The sequence below is a fragment of the Myodes glareolus genome, chromosome 12, assembly GCF_982192425.1.
Source record: "Myodes glareolus chromosome 12, mMyoGla1.1, whole genome shotgun sequence".
Classification (NCBI taxonomy): Eukaryota; Metazoa; Chordata; class Mammalia; order Rodentia; family Cricetidae; genus Myodes; species Myodes glareolus.
Window position 1 is genome coordinate 82137293 of NC_142037.1, and position 17995 is coordinate 82155287.

A 17995-nucleotide genomic window follows, 5' to 3' on the forward strand; every position below is an offset into this window, starting at 1 on the left:
GCACACGCCACACTCGGCTATCCGTCCCCGAATCCGTTTCCTCATTCCCACAGAAATTCAAGCTCCGCGTGGGTTGCACTTGTCATGAGAGAGTCAGCAGCGCTTCAGAGAGCTGGGTGATTTCATTGTGTGCCTTCAACCTCAACTGCTTGGAAATATGCTAGTCCTCATTCCACGGGTCTCCCTCCATGGAGACCTCCTTCACGCTTTGACTCTAGAGAGTGGTCAAAGTTGAAACTGATACAGCAGATGGTATAATGGGATCAGTGGTTTCTTTCCTACTGCACTTTATGGTCCTAACTCTACTTGGCCTAAGCCATCGTCAGACACAGGACAACCCCGATCTTCTTGATAACATAGATTGAAGCCAGGCTCCGTGACACCCTGCATCATCACCTGAGGTCTCGAGCTCCCTCAGGTGGTGTCTGCAGTGGCCCTTGCATGATGTCAGTACAGACTCATGTAGACCAGACAGGTCCCTTGCTGGTTCGTGAATGCTTAGATGAACAAGTGGACAGCGGAAACTACTCAGTTTTCCCGTCCTCGGTACTTTTGTTCTGGAGTTGCTGTTTCTTCTGTACAGTCTCGGTACCAGAACCCTGGCAGCCCTTCCCGTGTCTCTACTGTCTTATCACCAGGGGGCCGTCAGATCTGTGATCCTGCCTCCTGCTGCCTGTGCCCTTCTCCCTGTCAATTGCTGATGGCCAGTGTGTCCTCCCACCTTCCTTATCCTACATCACTCCTCGTCTAGGAAAGAACTTCTTGGTGGATTGGCCGATTGATTATTTGGTATTTGCTTAATATAATATGTCCCCTGACTTGGCCTATTCACTTAATACTAGGAATGAATAATATGTTGGTGAAAAAAACATCTATGATCTCGCCGTCTCTGAGCTTAAGGTCTTTGGAGCCAGAGAAAGAATGACTTACATCATGCACCAGTGATGTTCTATATCCATTCATTCATACCTGCATGCCATTTTCCTTCATCTCTGGAACAAAATGCAAATAGCTTACCATGCCCACCAGGCCTTCTTGAACTGTTTGAGGCTTATGAAATACTTGTCACTTCCCTTTAAGTTCACAGGTATTGACCTAAAAGCTACCATTTCCCAGCGAGCCCTTCTGTTCCAAATGGCTGTTCCTGTCTTCCTCAGTATCTGTCTCCTATGTCTCTCAGTGGCTACTTCCTGTGTCTCTCCATGGCTATTTCCCATGTCCCACAGTGGCTATTTCCCGTGTCCGTCAGTGGCTATTTCTCGTGTCTCTCAGTGACTATTTCTCGTGTCCCTCAGTGGCTATTTCCCATGTCCCACAGTGGCTATTTCCCGTGTCCCTCAGTGGCTATTTCCCGTGTCCCTCAGTGACTATTTCCCGTGTCCCTCAGTGGCTATTTCCCGTGTCCCTCAGTGGCTATTTCCCGTGTCCCTCAGTGGCTATTTCCCGTGTCCCACAGTGACTATTTCCCGTGTCTCTCAGTGGCTATTTCCCATGTCCCTCAGTGACTATTTCCCGTGTCCCTCGGTGCTTACATTATTGTGTGACTGGCTTATGTTGTTTTCTCCTCTTAATAGATCTCAAGACAGCTGGGGGCAGATATGATGCCTTCTTAATTTTACCCTTAATGTCTCTCATGATGCCTGGCACGTGGTGCCTGCCTGACAGTTTCAAGTGCTTACAAAGGCAGGCCTTGTTTTGTTTCAGTAGAGATAGCAGCACCTGGTTGCAGTGTTCAGAGTAATCCCAGCCAGAGATCCAGTAAATGAGGTGTATGCGTTGGGCGAGACATTGGCTTGCATGGAATTTAAATGCTTGTTCTAAGTCATCACAGTCTCCATTACATAATTATTTATTTTTACCAGGTTCCCAAATGTCTTAATTAGGCCCGTCATATGCTATGAATTCTATTTCTGGACATTGGGAACAGCAGTTCCTACTGCTTTTTCTCCGCTCTGTCTGAACCATTTCACTCAGTGGGATGGTATTTTATAACTCGCTAATGCCTGTGGTACTGTGTACTCCAATAGTCACTGCCAGCTGTCGCTGTCACTGGTGTCTGTCCCGCAGACCATCAAAATCTACTTCCGTGCCAGGTGAGAGCCATGCCCAGACCTGGTGTGAATCCAGTGGCCAACAGAAGCCATGCGCTTGCTCTGGAGCTCATCCACATGGGCAAGTAAAGTCCAGCACACCCCAAAAGAAAAATTCAGCATTAGTGTTAAGACTGACTAGTGGTAAGGATTGAAGTTTGGCACAATAGGAGAGGTCTTAAGGGGTTAGCCCTGCCCTGGAAAACAATTTCATTTATTTTATGCCTACCTGCGTGAGCTTTATACCCAGTGTTCTACCTATAATGCCGGTTTCCTGTGATACACAAAGGCATCCATGGGGCCATTTCACCAGCAGCCTGTAAGAGGCGCTGTGTTACACTACGGCCAATCGGGACCATTTCACGAGCAGCCTGTATGAGGTGACGCTGCTTTTGCTCTGTTCAGGTTTGGTGTGTGACACCCAGGCCAGAGAAAGCAGAGGTGAAATTATCTCACAGGATCCCCTTCTTGACAAGCAGCTGCCGGGTGCTGTGATTTTTAATAGGGTTTTCCTTTCATGGGACCGAATTAGAGCCAGCCCCATCCTGAAGGTTGTCATTGAGTTCAGTCCCAAGGGAGGAAGCTGATGCTGTCTCCCTGAAGGTCAGCATCTGTCACTACAGGGACCTGTAAGATGGATTTGATATTAGATTGGGTAGGGCTGGGAGGTGTCCGGCTGCCCCTGTTTCTTTGTCCCTACACTCCCGTCTTTCGTCCTATGGTCCGGTTCAAACCTTTGGTGTGGGTGGGTGGAGGGGAATGAGGTTAGCACATGGTGACTTACCACCAGCCAATCTTTGCTTCCAGATGGTTCTCCCACTCTCCGTGACTGAATAGGTGGGGCCTTCTCAGGCCCTGAGACCAGTGCTATGGGCACACCTCCTCCCTAACACACAGACCTGACTAAGGTTTTCATTTTGTTCTTCAACAAAACGGTTTGTCGAGCGTGCAGATCCCGTGGACCCAAGTAACTGTCACGATAGGCAGCTTCTGCAGGAGGTGCCTTTCGTGGGGTCACAGTCTGCCTCCTGGTACTGGGCGCACTCTCTTGGGTCTCCCTCACTGTGCTCCCTTTCCGATCGTTGTGATAAATTAGCAATAGAATTGAGCTAAAGGTCTGTTTGGTCTCAGGGTTTGAGAAGTTCTGTCCATGACCACTTGGGCCTGTAGCACCACGGGGCAAGGGGCATGTGGCCGAGGAAGTCAGTCACCTTATGGCTACAAGAAGCAAGGAAAGAATAAGTGAGGAGGATCAGAGTCTTTAGTATCCTAAGGGTATAGTCTCTAGTGACCTAGCTTCTTTCTCCTAGGCCCTAACCTAGAAATCCCAGCAGTCCCCTAGGCTGCTGGCCTGGCCTTTAGAATGTGGGCCTTTGTGGGGACGGTTTCATGGTGCCCCCCAGCACACACACACGCACACGCACACACACACACACGCACACGCACACGCACGAGCTAACACACCCCCCCCCCACGCCTCCTCAGCCTCTCACAGCTAACTGCTCTCAGCCTTTTGTGTGTGTGGCTTTCCTGACCTCCAGGTCTCTACTCCGAGTGAGTGCCCCTCCTGGTTCCATCTTGGTTACTCAAGAGAAGGGTCTGTGTAAACAGCTCTAAGCTGACAGCCTTTGGCCCAGATTTTCCTCCATATTTTCTTGGAGGGTGTCTTGAAGAAGATGGAGACAAAGCTTCCCTTGAGGAGAGTCCTTGCGGGGAAACAATAACCTCTGTGTTCCTCACAAGAACCTCTCTGGAGTGCAAGCTAAACTGAGTGGGTGGACCTTGGAGAGGCTTTCCCAAGAGTAGGAAGCAGAGTGTAATTATCTCCCCTGCAGGGGTTTCTCTGTTGACATTTCCTGGTCTGCAGAGAGTACTGTGTGTGCCCTTCAGTGCGGGGTTCTGGAAGCATCCACAGCCATCACAGCACACATGCTGGAGAGAATGCAAAAAGTAGCCATTTAGTATGCATGTTTGGGGTATCGAGAACCACTGAATTTAGCGTTTTAACCCGAAGTCTTAATATATCTCTATTTCTCTCTTAGAATAACCCTGTAATTTTGTTAAAGAAATGGGGTCCCCGAGTCACAGCAGACACTGCAGAGTACTTGGCAAGAACGAAGTGTTGGGTAGAAGAAGCCAGAGGGGGAAATTTTGTGTTTGTTGAACTATTGTATCTTCAATGGCATGCAGATAAATGTGTCTTGGGGTCTAGAAGTGCATCCTTCAGTACCTGCTCACAGTCTATAAATGAAGTAAAATCTCAAATACAGTCGTACTAGCCATCCTCAAGAGCGTGGAGACAGTGTGGGAGCCCCTACTCATTTAGCTCAGCTTTGAAACATTCCCTTTATCCTGAAACACTGTACCTGGGCACCATTGATATAAAATACAACCTAAGAATCATCAGAGACCAGTGTTGTTCATTGTCATCCAATGTCTGATCACCGAGAAGACTGAAAAACATCTTGCTCTGTGATGACCATCCCAGGGTAGTACAGGGGCTCGATGTTTTTGCATCTAGTTTCTTATCATTTATACCAATTCTAGTGTCGTTTGAGGTTAGTAACTATGTAGTACATAATCCTGTTTGGGCAATATGGTTGCTGTCTTGCAGGACACGTAGGTAGAGAATAGGAATGATAAGAAATGGAAGAAATCTTTTAAATGCATGAGATAGGTAAGACATGGGAAGCCGAGCCGGCATCACCTCTTGAAGCTCTCCAATGTGTGCGCTGATCTGGGGGCGGGAGGGGGTCTTTATAAACGTGGCTGGATTACTCACCTGGCACTTGGAGTCATTTGTTTTCTTTGCTGGTGAGGAGCAGGAGAAAGGTGGCTCTCCTGTTCTCGCTTAGACCCAGCATGCTAGATAAATATTTACTAAGTCGACAAGGCCTGTGAGAACAGGACTCGGTTGTGGCTGCCCAAAAGGGGGTAGCATTCTCCTCATAGCTGAGCAGAGCTTCATGCAGTTGGTGCCAGCCAAACCACGAGACTCCAAGTTACGTTTCAGGGGATGGGAAGAGAGGCTGCCTAAGGAAAAGGCAAAATAACTCCTGAGGACATGTGGCCCCTGCCCTCAGGTACCAAGAAACATTCAGTTGTGACTTAGAAATATGTGGGAAGAATTGCAGGCCTCATAGTCCAGAGAAAGGCTCGAGTGTGCCTTCAAGTGGCCTGAAGAACGGTGACATGGGTGAGTCCCATGCTCACTACTTACCTGGATGTGTGGAAATCAAGCCAGGATGTTGCTGTGGCACAGTGTGGTGTAGCGAGAGGAGATGACCTTCTTGGGTGCAGAAGGTGCTCTCTGCTGTCCAGAAGGCAGAAGGTTTCACAGTGCTCTTTGGTGGAGACAGCCATTTTATAGCAAGCAGCCATTTCACGTATCCAAGTCTTAGGTTTCTCCTACAGCTGAGTCCACAACCTGTTTTGATCAGGATTAGGTTTCCAGCCGCGCTTGGACTGTGAGTTAAATGTGACAACTATATTGGTCCACTTGTCTTTTATTCCTTGCCAACAAGTATACTTGAGTACACAGAAACCCATCCGCCCGTTACTATTTCCTCCTCTGTGAGGAAAGTCGGGCTGGATAGACACAACCCCAAATCCTTACATGTGGACCAGATGCCCAGAAGTCAGTTCCAGAGAGTTTGTTTTCATCTGTGTCCTGGCAGGAGCAGAAAGCAGATCATCCTGTAAAATACAACAAAACTTCGTGTCCCTAAAGACTTTTATTTCCTTCCAGGTCTGTATGTACTTATCTGATGGACTGGGTTTTGAGTGTGCTGAATAGGATCGGTTGTTTTGGGCATCTCACCTGGTCTAAGCGGGTATTTTTGCAAAGCCGTCTTAGCAGGTCTCTTTTCTAAACTATGGCACAAGCTTCATACATCGGTTTGAATCCTCTGCCAAGTCCAGTTGATAGGTGGTGACCGAGGCAACTCCTTGGTAAGACAGAGAGCAGGCAGCACCATTCAGAGTGTTCTCCGCAGACACAAGCAGGGGAGAACGGCCGTCATAGCCGGCCCAGTCTTGACGTCCTTGCTCCCTGGAGACAGCCAGGAGTTGTAGACTATTTACTGAGTGAGTCACCCTTCTGCTCATTAAAGTCCTTGTTCGTCAGTGAGAGACTTGAAAGCTCTGGAAGTCTTCTGGTAAGACTAACCTGCTGGGTGTCCCTCTCGAGGTCCATGTTAGGAGAGTCAGGTGGTAGGCACATTTGATTGGTTGTTGTGTTCAGTGGGGTCTTGAACGGTTTCCTCCACCCAGGGTGATTGGTGTTTATCTAAGCTAAAAACTGCAGTCCAGAGGTAAAGGTCAGTTCTGATTGGGTAACTAAACTGTTAGTTAGGATGTCCACCCTGAAACATAATGAATGTTAAAATTCTTAGTCAGTACTACTTATTTCTGTGATGTTAGAGTATCTGTCTATGTATCTGTTGTTCTGAGACTCTGTTTTCTTAGAATTTACACAGGACAGACTTGCAGTTATTCTAAGCACAACAAAGGGCCATGAACTGGGATGACCTTGGGCAACCGCCTATTGTTTGTCCTTGGAGTCCCTGGGGAGCTTTTGACTGAATAGGGATGTCCAGGTGGCACGTGACAGACACCCATGGGCTTAAAGGAAGCCCTGGCCTGAGAAAATCTCAGTTCTAGCTCTGTGTGTGTCTCTATTCTCCTCATCTCTAACCATCAATAAGAACATCCTGGAGTTTACTCCTCCAGTCTGGACCCCATCACCCTCCCTTTTCCGGATTCCCTAGATGCAGGCTCTTCCCTGCTCATGCTCAGGCTCAGGTTCCTCCCTACTCATGTTTAGGCTCCTCCATGCACATGCTCAGGCTCCTCCCTACACAAGCTCAAGCTTGTCCATGCACATGTTTAGGCTCCTCCCTGCACATGCTCAGGCTTCTCCTTATACAAGCTCAGGCTCCTCCATGCACATGCTCAGGCTCCTCCATGCACAAGCTCAGGCTCCTCCCTGCTCATGCTCAGGCTCCTCCCTGCACATGTTTAGGCTCCTCCCTGCCCATGCTCAGACTCCTCCCTATGTAAGCTCAGGCTCCTCCCTGCCCATGCTCAGGCTCTCCCTGCACAAGCTCAGGCTCCTCCCTGCCCATGCTCCTCCCTGCCCATGCTCAGGCTCCTCCATGCACAAGCTCAGGCTCCTCCCTACACAAGCTCAGGCTCCTCCCTTCCCATGTTCAGGCTCCTCCCTGCACATGCTCAGGCTCCTCCCTGCACATGCTCATTCTCCTTGTACTCTCTGTTCTCTGTCTTCAATGCTGTTTCCCCGGCCCTTCCATTCCAGTTCTCTGGATAACATAACAGTTCTTCTGGATTAGAGTGAGCACTCCTCCCCAGAATGGGCTGACGTGGGAATTCTTTTACATCTCAAGGGCTGCCGCAGACAAGGATGCTGTTCCTGCCCTTCTCCTCATACAAGTTGTGTTCAGACAACACTTGCTGATGAGCTGGTGGGAGGGAAGAGCAGCTGCCTTCGCCCCTGAGCCCCGTTAAAGTGCCTGTGGACTATAACACAGCATCGCAACTGTAAAGTGATTTAGATGGCTTCCAAGGATGCTGATTGAAATGATTTTCAAATGATGGTTTTTAAATGACAGCAGATGAATCTCCATTTGTTACCTTCCTCTGAGTCCAAGTCAGGCTGGGGACCCGGGTGTGTTATTTATTATTTAGAGAACTGGCTAATCACCCTGCAGGTTGCTGTGGAGCCTCCCGTGAGGCGGGAACAGAATGTCCAGTCTCCCAGTCCGTGTGGAAGCTCGCAGCACAGAGAGCCCACTGCAGTTAATTAGTGGATGTGTTTGCCTGGGGCAGGGGTTCTGTAGGTCCAAAACCTTGTCCAAATAACGCCCTCAGACTTTTATTATGTGGACTTGCAACTCTCAAAGCCATCTGCGCGTGTGGTTTGTGAAGCAATTAGGTTGCAGGTGTGTGATGGAGATGAAGTCATGGCTTAATTATTTGGTGAAACAGCCGGCATTCTGACCCGAGTACCGGCTTCGTGCTCTTCCCAGGCTCTTGTTCGGACCAGTTTGTTTGGAATTTAACACAACCTGGGGTGGAAGGAAAGACACTTACTGCAACTGTAGCCAGCTGTATGCAATAATTTTAGCATGTGAGCCTGCTTTAATTTTATGAAATCCTCAGAAAAATCTTCCCAATTCTCTTTAAAGCCTTTCTGGTATAGAAGGAGGGTGGTGTCTCTGAACTCTCCGGAATGCCAGCAAAACCGGGGTGATGTGTACGGTTGGAGGAGGCACCTGCCTTCCCCCAGCACCCTGTCACCAAACTCTGTCAAATGCTATTCTGGGATCTCCTGGGTGGCCTTCACCTGTTCGTTCAAGGTCGTCCTTAATCACATACAAAGCTCACGCGGCAGCCTGGACTATGTGAGACTTAGTACCCCAAAATACAAAATAAGAAAAAAAAGTCATAAATGATGTTCAGATCTCCTTTGAGAATTTAATGGCGGGGTGGGGGGTGCTGTACGGTGTGGTAGCAGTGCTGAGAGTGGCCCCCAAAGCCTCACACAGGCTGGGCACCTGTGCCTCCAGGGTGGCTCAGAAGTGAGCGTCCATTGTGTTCTCTGTTGACCTACATCTCCACCAGAGCCATTTCCTGGAGTCATCGTCTCTCTAGGACCAGCTGGCCAGTAGTTTGCATTTACAATTTGTTTTGCATTCATTTATTTCGCGGTACAGGTGACACTGTTGTGGCACATAAAACTCACAGGTCAGCCTTCTGAGGCAGGGTCTCTCTTTCCAACATTTGGGCCCTGGGGGTGTGATGGGGAACCTCCTTCAGCCAATGGCCTTCGAGAGGCTAGACCAGGTTGGGCGTGGCCTTGGGCACCAAAAAGGCACGACCCACCTGCTTGCTCTCTTTCCCTGCTCTCACACCTGGATGCTGGATTCGTTCCTGACCCCTGTTGTGATTTGTGAGTCCCCTCTTAAATAAAGAACCCCTTATATACCCTATCTGAAGCTAGTGTGGGATCACCTTATCCACGTTCCCCTTCATCTGGTGCATTCCCCTTCAGGGATGGAACTCAGCCTGCCAGGCTCCATGACAAAAGCCCCTAGCGTCTGAGCCACCTCCCGCCAAGGTGCACTTCAGCCGTGATGACTGATGAACAGCAGAGCAGAAACAGATGAGCCATAACGCATGCGCTCAGGGAAGGGGCACCCAGACTTCCCCTGCATGGCTGTGAGGGCTGTGTCGGGAAGGCCCCTGGCCTCAGACTAGACAGCTGAGCGGTTCTGGGTTAGCCCCCTAGTTTTGAGGACCTATCAGGTATACTAGGAATTTTGTCAACATTTCCTCTCCTAAGCCCCCTGTAGTATCATTTTGTTCTTTAATTAAAACCTTTTTGGGAGCTGAGCGGTGATGGCGCACACCTTTAACCTAGCACTTGAGAGGTAGAGGCAGGTGGATTTCAGTGAGTTCAAGGCCAGCCTGGTCTACAAAGAGAGTTTCAGGACAGCCAGAGATACACAGAGAAACCCTGTCTCAAAAAAAAAAAATAAAATAAAATTTGGTGTTGTGTACATATGTAGCTGTCCATGTTCACATATATGTAGGTGTGTATGTGTGAGGGTACACCTGCACATTGCATACTTGGACACATGTGTAAGGTCCTAGGCTGCTGTCAGGAGCCATCTTCAGTCATTTCCCACTGATGTGGGACACCCCTCTGTGTGCTGTGATTACCATTAATGAATAAAGAAACTGCCTTGGTCTGTTGATAGGGCAGAACTTAGGCGGGGAAAACTGAATGCTGGGAGAAAGAAGGGCAGAGTCGGGGAGATGCCATGGATCGGCTGCTGGATATAGATGTGCTGAAACTTTGCTGGTAGGCCACAACCTTGTGGTGATACACAGATTAATAGAAATGAGTTACATTAAGATGTAAGAGTCAGCCAATAAGAAGCTAGAGCTAACGGGCCAAGCTGTGATTTAATTAATACAGTTTCTGTGTTATTATATCAGTTCTGGGTGGCCGGGACGAGCAAGCGGTTCCTAGCAGCATCAAGATAGTTTCTCACCCTAGGCCAGAGCTAACCAGTGCAGCTGGCCAGCGTGCTCTGGGACTTCCCGCTTCAGCCTTGTCAGCCCTGGAAATGCACACCCGCCTGTGTGTGCATCGGCTTTAGGGATCTGAACTCTGTTCTTCACACTCGTGTGGCAAGCCACTCTTTACCAAGGCTCTCGGCCCCCAGTTATCCCCGTTTTATTCATGAAAAGTGGAGGCGCTGTGACTTCTGTCTGCCTTGCCCGCGTTTCATACCCATTCATGTTCCTGTCGGTGGCCTGCAATATGGTTCTGACTGGGCTCCACGATCGCGTGGAGCCTGGCTCAGGATGACCGTTGGCACTCCCGCAGGTTCTGTTTCTTTCCGTCACCTGCTTGTATGACCGGGTGGGGGTGAAGCCAGCGGCTGGGCGCTTTGCAGTTTACCTTTGCCGCGGGTTATTTTGTGCTTTGTCTGCCAGCTGTTCCCGGGAATACGAGAAGGTCCTTATCTGTACGGGTTCTGTGTGTCAACACTTCTGCCCCTTCATGTGTAGACTTAGTCTCATCCTGTGCTTCCTAATACGTTGGCTATTGATGTCCGCGCACTACAAAGGAGGAGTTGAACACAGTCCCCAGCCTTGTGGGAGCTCAGTCTTGTGTAGGGATGCAAATGAGCTTCAGCTGTAACAGGCTTCTTGTAGGCTTGTGGAGACAGGAAGTAGACAGTGTGTGATGATCGGGCTTTGCAGACCGGTAGCTGAGCATTGCTGCCAAGAGCCGTCTAGCGGGAGGGGCAGAGGGCAGAAAATGGTACTGTTGGGCACACAGCGATAGAGCTCTGAGCATTGCAGTTCCATGGTGCACAATTTCAGAAACTATCAACTAAACTCCTTTTTAAAAAAATAAAGCTATTAAAGTGTTTTCAGTTCTGGCAAAGAAAATATTGCATTCCCTGTAAAAAGTTTTTTTGAGTTGACACAAACTTAACAAAAGAAAGTAGAAAAGAATTCTGCCATGCAGAGCTAGCCATTATGATAAGTTCGGTGTCTGTGTTTTCTCTGTGTTGAATATCCTGTTAATATTGACCTTTGCTGAATGCCTCTTTTTCTCTGCCTGTGTGCACACCTCCTCGGCTCTGCACTAAGAACAGGTCAGTCCCCAGCCAGGAGACATAAAAGCATGCTTCGGCTGGCTCCGTTCCATAGATGACTCCCTGCAGGTGTATGTGGGCTGCGGAGGGCTTCTTGTTGAAGTAAGAGCTTTGACATTATACATTCAAATTCCTTCTTCCCCCGTTCAGTCTACAGAAGACTCAGAAGTCTTGAGCATTGTACATAGCGTTGTGATCCCGAGCGGCAGGGTAATTGCTAAAGATTCTTTGTTCCAAAATATCCATCAAAACATCAGCTCATAACCTCTGAGAACTTTGGTCCAAAACTTTCTGGAGGTGTGAGGATGGCCGTCTGTGCTGTCTGGCTAAGTTGGCTTTGTGGGGTGCGGATGACATCAGTGGTTTGGTGATCACTGACAGCATCTGCTCAGGGTTCTGAACTGAAGAGGTGAGGTCAGTGTCTTTCCTGTCACTGAGCAGTGGAGTCCATGCCACGGAGTTTGCATGCTGCTTCAGGGGCTGTGGAAGGAGGCAGGCAGGTACTTCGGACACTCTTGGAACAGCACCCAGGGTGTATGTGTCCGGCCCTTCTCAGATGGTTTGACTTCCAGAGGAGTGTTCTGTTCTATAACACTGTTCATGAGTGTACATGTGTGTTCTAAACACATAGGACGCTTTTGTATTCTTCAGAGTTCCCCTAGAAATCTCATCCGTGTAGTTGAAGGACCGACCCCCTTCCCATTTATCCACCCATTTTTTTTCTAATAAAAAGAGCAACATCATTAATGCCATTTTAAAAACCATGCTGTGGGGCTGGAGAGATGGCTCAGTGGTTAAGAGCACTGGCTGCTCTTACAGAGGTCGTGAGTTCAATTCCCAGCAACCATATAGTGGCTCACAACCATCTGTAGTAAGATCTGGCACCCTCTTTTGACGTGTGAGCATACATGGAGGCAGAATGTTGTATACGTAATAAATAAATCTTTTTTTAAAAAACAATTTAAAAACCCATGCTGTGTTTTCAAATCCATATAGTGGTCTTTCTGTTTCTCATTTCTTTGAAAGACACTGTCAGTTTCTTAAGTCCTGAGGAGAGATGCCGTCCAGTTGGCCTGCTCCGGTGCTTCAGATCTCTGCGACCTCAGACAGCTACCAGAGAGGGAGTCTGTTGCTGCATCCTGAGAGACAGGTCTTGGCCTAGATAATCTCCCTAGTCTTTCTAAACCTGAGACTGGCAGTTCTGAAGTTGGGGTGTACCAGTAGTCAACAACTTGTAGCCAGTGTGGGTCTTCTAAGGACATCTGGGAAGAGGCTAAGACAATGTTTACCACCCTGCCGTGAGCTCCCGCAGTGTGTAATATTGTTGTCCGCAGAGATGATGGACCCTAAAGGCCAGCCGTGTGGTGATGTCACAGACCCCAGGCTAGAGGAAGCCGGGACAGACAACAGTAGCTCCAGCTGCCTGACTGAACTTCCTTTTCTCTACTGGGCTTGGAGGGCTTTCCCTGCCTTATGTGTCCCTGCTAACGCTGTTTACTGCTGGTTCTCGGGGTGTCGGAGAAACTTGCAGGGAGGGAGTGGCTTCTCTTAGGTGAGGCCACTGCCGTGGGCCAACGCCACAGTCTTGCTGTGGTGTGGTAGGTTTCTGAGGCGGGTTCACGTGGACCCATTTTCCTTTCTTGTTTTAGGATTTTCCTGACATTTGTTGATCTTTGCATAGTTCAGGTATGTTTTCCTACATACCTCATGTTTTCCTACATTGTTGGTAGGGCTTCCTTCAACCTTTCTAGAGCCAAATGCCTAAGAGAGCCAGGAAACCAGTGAAGCTGACTGTAGAACTCTCTTGCCTTTTGGCAGGAATTAGGCCCAGAGATGATGCTTGCACGGGATGCTTGACATTCCTTAAAGGCAGGTGTTGGGCCAGGGAGCTCTCAGTGGGTAAAGCTTTTACCATGTAAGCATGAAGACTGAGTTTGGCTCTCCGGACATGTGCACATCTGCAATCTCCATGTTCCTACTTTAAGATGGGAGACGAAGACAGAAGATTCCCCAGAAGCGTGCAGGCCCGCTAGCCTGGCACAGGCAGCATGGACCCGCTCGCCCGGCAGTGTGAAATAGAAGGTATTTCTCTGTTCTCTACATGTATGCTCTGGCACATGTGTATTCCGTGCCTGCCACACGAACATGCATCAGCACACAGAGAAAGATGAGAAAGAAACAGGTGTTTGTATTGTCTGTGTATTCATGCATGCATCCGTGGTATCACATGGCTTGAACCTCTTTGCAAAGCACAGATGAAGGCTGTCCTCCAAGCAGGAGGGAGGGGGAATGATGGGGAGGTTGCCTGGAGCAACCTCATTAATTAGAGTGACCGAATTTCACAAACAAAACAGATCAGCAGGGTTATAGCCTTTAAAATTCACAGGCAAACATCTTTTTCCTTCCAGCTGGATTCCTTCTAAGGAGGCCTGATTGTAGGAACACCTTAATTTTGACCCCTGCACAGACCTAGGCAGAGTCCTTCCTTGCCTCCCCTGTAGTGAGGAAGAAGTGGAGAGGCGCTTTGAGTTCATCCGCCAGCCCTTGGCATAAAACTCACTGGCCAGGGGACTGTTACTCCCATAGTTAGGTCGATGAGGACAGGTAGAGAACTTCATCTTCATCTCCAGCGCTGTGCCCCTCCGGAAGAATTTGCCGCTCACGCCCATCCATTTGCTTTCTCGTTGATTCCATTTTCAGCCCCCATTACCTTCATTGGTTGAAGCATTGAGGACCAGAGTAGACCAAAGTGGTCGGTCAGTTGTCCACCCTCCTAGGGCAGGCCACCTGGTGTGGCACAATGGGCGTCCTCGTAGCTCTTCCTCCCGGTGGTGATGGCCACCACAGCCTCTGGGCTGGGGCGCTTTTCCCTTCACGTGGTGGTCCATGTAGAGATGAGACCGCTTAGATCCCGTTGGCATGAAATAAAGCCTGCAGTGACCAGTTCAGGGGTGCTGAGGGAGTGAGGTCAGCTTGATGCTACCCCTTGGCCCTGGAGAGCAGCCCTTGCAGATTCCCGTAGCTGTGGCTCAGTGAAGTACCCAGCAGTCAGGCAAGCCACCATGTCTTAGCTGAGTCTCAGCTCAGGCGCAGGGAGGAGGTGATTAGTGGGCCCCAGGGAGCCCTCATGATTTTTACAGTTGTGCTTTGTGGGGAACATGGCCTCTTTGATTGTAAAGGGAATCACAGTGACATTTGTATTGCTGAGATGTGCCGTGCTCAGTGTTCACAAACCTCAGAAGCGTGCTAAGTGACAGGAGTTTCTGCGTAAAGGCAGCGCTGGTTGTCATGTCTGTACTGATGAGGGAAGTCCCCTAAAACGCCACCCCAGATGAAAGGCTACCATCAGTAATTGCCAAGGAGGGAAAGCCAGTCTTTGCAGGCAGGCGCGAGTTCCCAGATGGGTTATCCAATCCCAAGTGGTCAGCCCTAAATATATGTCCATACAAGCACCGCTAAAGGGACCCGATGGGTTGTATTTATATAAACATATGTATATATAAGTGTAACTAATTTTTAAAAGGGTCTTAAATTGATAGAAATACTGTGCTCATGTATGGAATTCTCAAAAAATAAGTTTTTTTTTTTTTAAGTCAGACATGAAAGATTCTCTGTTGGTTGACTCTTTTAATGGGAAATGCTCTCGCCTCAGGCAGATAGATGGGTAGGTATCTGGGCTTGGGAGGGATGTCTCTCACCTTCCAGCTGCCTCAAGGGAGACAGAGGTATCTTTGCACTTGACTGTGGGGGTGTTTGAACCACCTTACTTTAAAAAATGATTGTATATTTCTAAGGGTTGGACTTGACTGATGTATATTGTGCTCCAGGGGAGCCGTTAGTGTGGCACTTTGTTTGAAGTTTGTGTAGGGTTCTTAGTGAGGGTGTAGAACCAACAGAAAGGTTTGTACAGGATGAGGTCATTCTTCGTGTTCATTCTGGATTGGGGAAGCATGCTTGGGAACAGCACTGTTAGGGCTTGGAGAGTTGGATCCGTGTTGTTTGTATAGAGTTACAGGTTCCATGACAGCCCTTCCCTTCCTGTCCTTACTCAGCACCTCCCCCAGCCTTTCCCCTCCTCCCCCAGCCTTTCCCCTCCTCCTCCAGCCTTTCCCCTCCTCCCCCAGCCTTCTCCCTCCTCCCCCAGCCTCCCCACTCCCTACCCTGATCGTTCCCTTTCTTACGTTGTAAGATTTGGAACTTTTACTTGTGATTTTTACTTTGGGGGTGTGTGGTGTGCCTATGTGCAGTGCATGCACTTGAGTGTGAGGATGAGTGTGAGCATGCAGGCATCCTCACACTTAGGCCAGAGCGTGACTTGAGACTGTTTTCCTCTGTTGCTCTCTGCCTTGCTGCCCTGGAAGAAAGAGGATTTCCACTTAAGTGGGAGTTCACCATTCCAGGTTTGCTGCTCAGGAGAGTTCTCAGTATCGCTTGTCTCCACCCCCAGTCTGGATTACAGGCATGTGCAGCCATGCCTGACAGTGTAGATGGGAGCCAGGGATTAGAACTCTGCTCCACACACTTGCGGAACAAGCAGTCACTCCCACAGGATTTTCTCTCTTGCCCAGATGTGGTGCTTTTAAACACAGAAGTCCTCTCCTGAACCGAACTTACATCCCGACAGTAATAGACACCGTGACTCCCATTTTCACCATCTGAAATATCTAATATGTGCGTCCACTCATCATTCCCGTGTGTAGGGTGTGAGATTTTAATGTACGTGAAAGTCACGGCAATTGAGATATTTGTGTTCAGTATAAGTTAGTAAAATCGATAGGTTTAAAAGGTGTGAAATTCTATAATCTCCTGTTTGGAAAGGATTTTAAAGGTTAAGAACCAGAAAACAGAAACCAGGAAGAAAGATGGATGATTAAGAATTCTGAGACCGTGCGTGGCCGGCTGATCAAAGTTGATTTATCTTGCCACTTTGACAAGGAAGTGCTGTTCATCAGCGTCCACTCCCTGCTTGACCCTCGTGCTGCCCGGACTGTCCTTTCCAGGGCCGTCCTGCCAGGTTTCCCTGTGCCTCCTGGGCCTGGCTTGTGCCTGGAGAAAGTAGCAGGTAGTGTGGACAGTCCGTCAGCCCCACTTCCCCTCTCCTAGGGTAGACTCAGTGACACGGGGATTCCCACACATTCTTTATGGTTTTTAGTCGTCTAAAAATAGGATGGGCATAAAGCCCATCTTAAGTTGGTTAACAGGATATGTAGCTATATGCACATATAAGCTTGTGCACATGTAATTAATACACATATATGCACACAATGTGTAGTTATATGCACATATATGCTTGTATGTGTAGGCCTGAGGTTAACATGAGTATCTTCTTCAGTTGCTTCCCATCTTGTTTGGTTTTTTGTTTTTTTTTGAGACAGAGTCTGTGTGGCTCTGGCTGGTCTGGAAGTCACAATATAGACTATGCTGATCCAGAACTCATGATATAGAGTAGGCTATCCCAGGACTCACGATATAGTCTAGGCTGTCCTGGAACTCACGATATAGAATAGGCTGTCCTGGAACTCAAAAGGATCAGTCTGACTCTTGAGTGCTGGGATTGAAGGCATGCACCGTCATACCCAGCTCTACCTTAGTTTTCAAAAAGATACATTATTAGTGTTCGAGCCTCAGTGTGTGCATGTGTGTGAGAGCCTGAGTGTGTGCATGTATGTGTGTGTGAGCCCCAGCGTATATATGCATACCATAAGCATGCAGATACCTACACAGGCCAGAAGTCAGCCACTCCTTGGAACTGGAGTTACAGGCAGTTGTGAGTTCCCTGCTGTGGTGCTCGGAGCTAAGACCTGGTCTTCTCCAAGAGCAGCCAGTATCCTTCACCACTGAGCGTCTCTTCAGCTCCTCCATTTAATTAATTAGTTAATTAATTAATTTTGATCTAATTATTCAATCTAGAGCCCCAGGCCTAGAGTGGAGCCTCTGTCTCCACTTCCCTGGGGCTTGGGTCACCCCCCTACCCTCCTGGGTGATGAGCTCCCTCTTGCTCAGGGGCCAAGGCTGGTGTCTACTCTCTGCACTGTGGGGGTCTGAGCTAGAGAAAGGGACAGGTTGCTGCTAGCATTTTGGTTTTAATTTTAACCCTGTGGGAAGAAACTGTGGAATGTTCTTGCTTGTCTGCAAAGAGGCTAAAGGAACTCAGTGGAATAATGAGCCCACGTTGGGCGGTGACTTTGTAAATAGAGGGCTCTGGAAGACAGAGCCTTTTTTATGTACATTGGGTTGGGAAGGATACAAGTTGGAAAATCATTTCTTTCCCAAGACCAAGAGTAAATCTTCAGACAGGGCGGAGAAGTCGCCCTAGATTGTGCTGTGCAGGGGCTCCTCCCACCAACTCCAAGTTACTCCCATTGGGCAGTTCAGCTGCTTTTAAGACTTAATTTCTGACTTCATTGGAGACATAACTTGGTTGAGTGGAGCGGTTTTTCCTTCATGCAGTGCTCAGGGGTGGGTTGGATCTCTGCCTCCTCAAAAGAGCCATGGGTGTGGCTACACCCATTATCCCAGCACCTTGGAGGGAGCTCAGGCTAGAAGATTTCAGCCTGGGCCAGCCTGGGGTAAAATACAGGAGTCTATCTCAAACAGGAACAAATAAAACACCCCACAAAATAATAACAGAAACAAACACAGTCTAAAACAAAGATGCATACAAGTTCTAAACTCAAGTTAGTGAGGGATGGAAATTACTTCATCGCT

General features: G+C 48.6%; 1 protein-coding gene across 2 annotated transcripts in view; it reads left to right on the top strand.

The window, feature by feature from the left end:
- Farp1 (FERM, ARH/RhoGEF and pleckstrin domain protein 1) overlaps positions 1-17995 on the top strand; it is a 237018-nt gene that overhangs the window by 118210 nt on the left and 100813 nt on the right. The window lies entirely within an intron of this gene.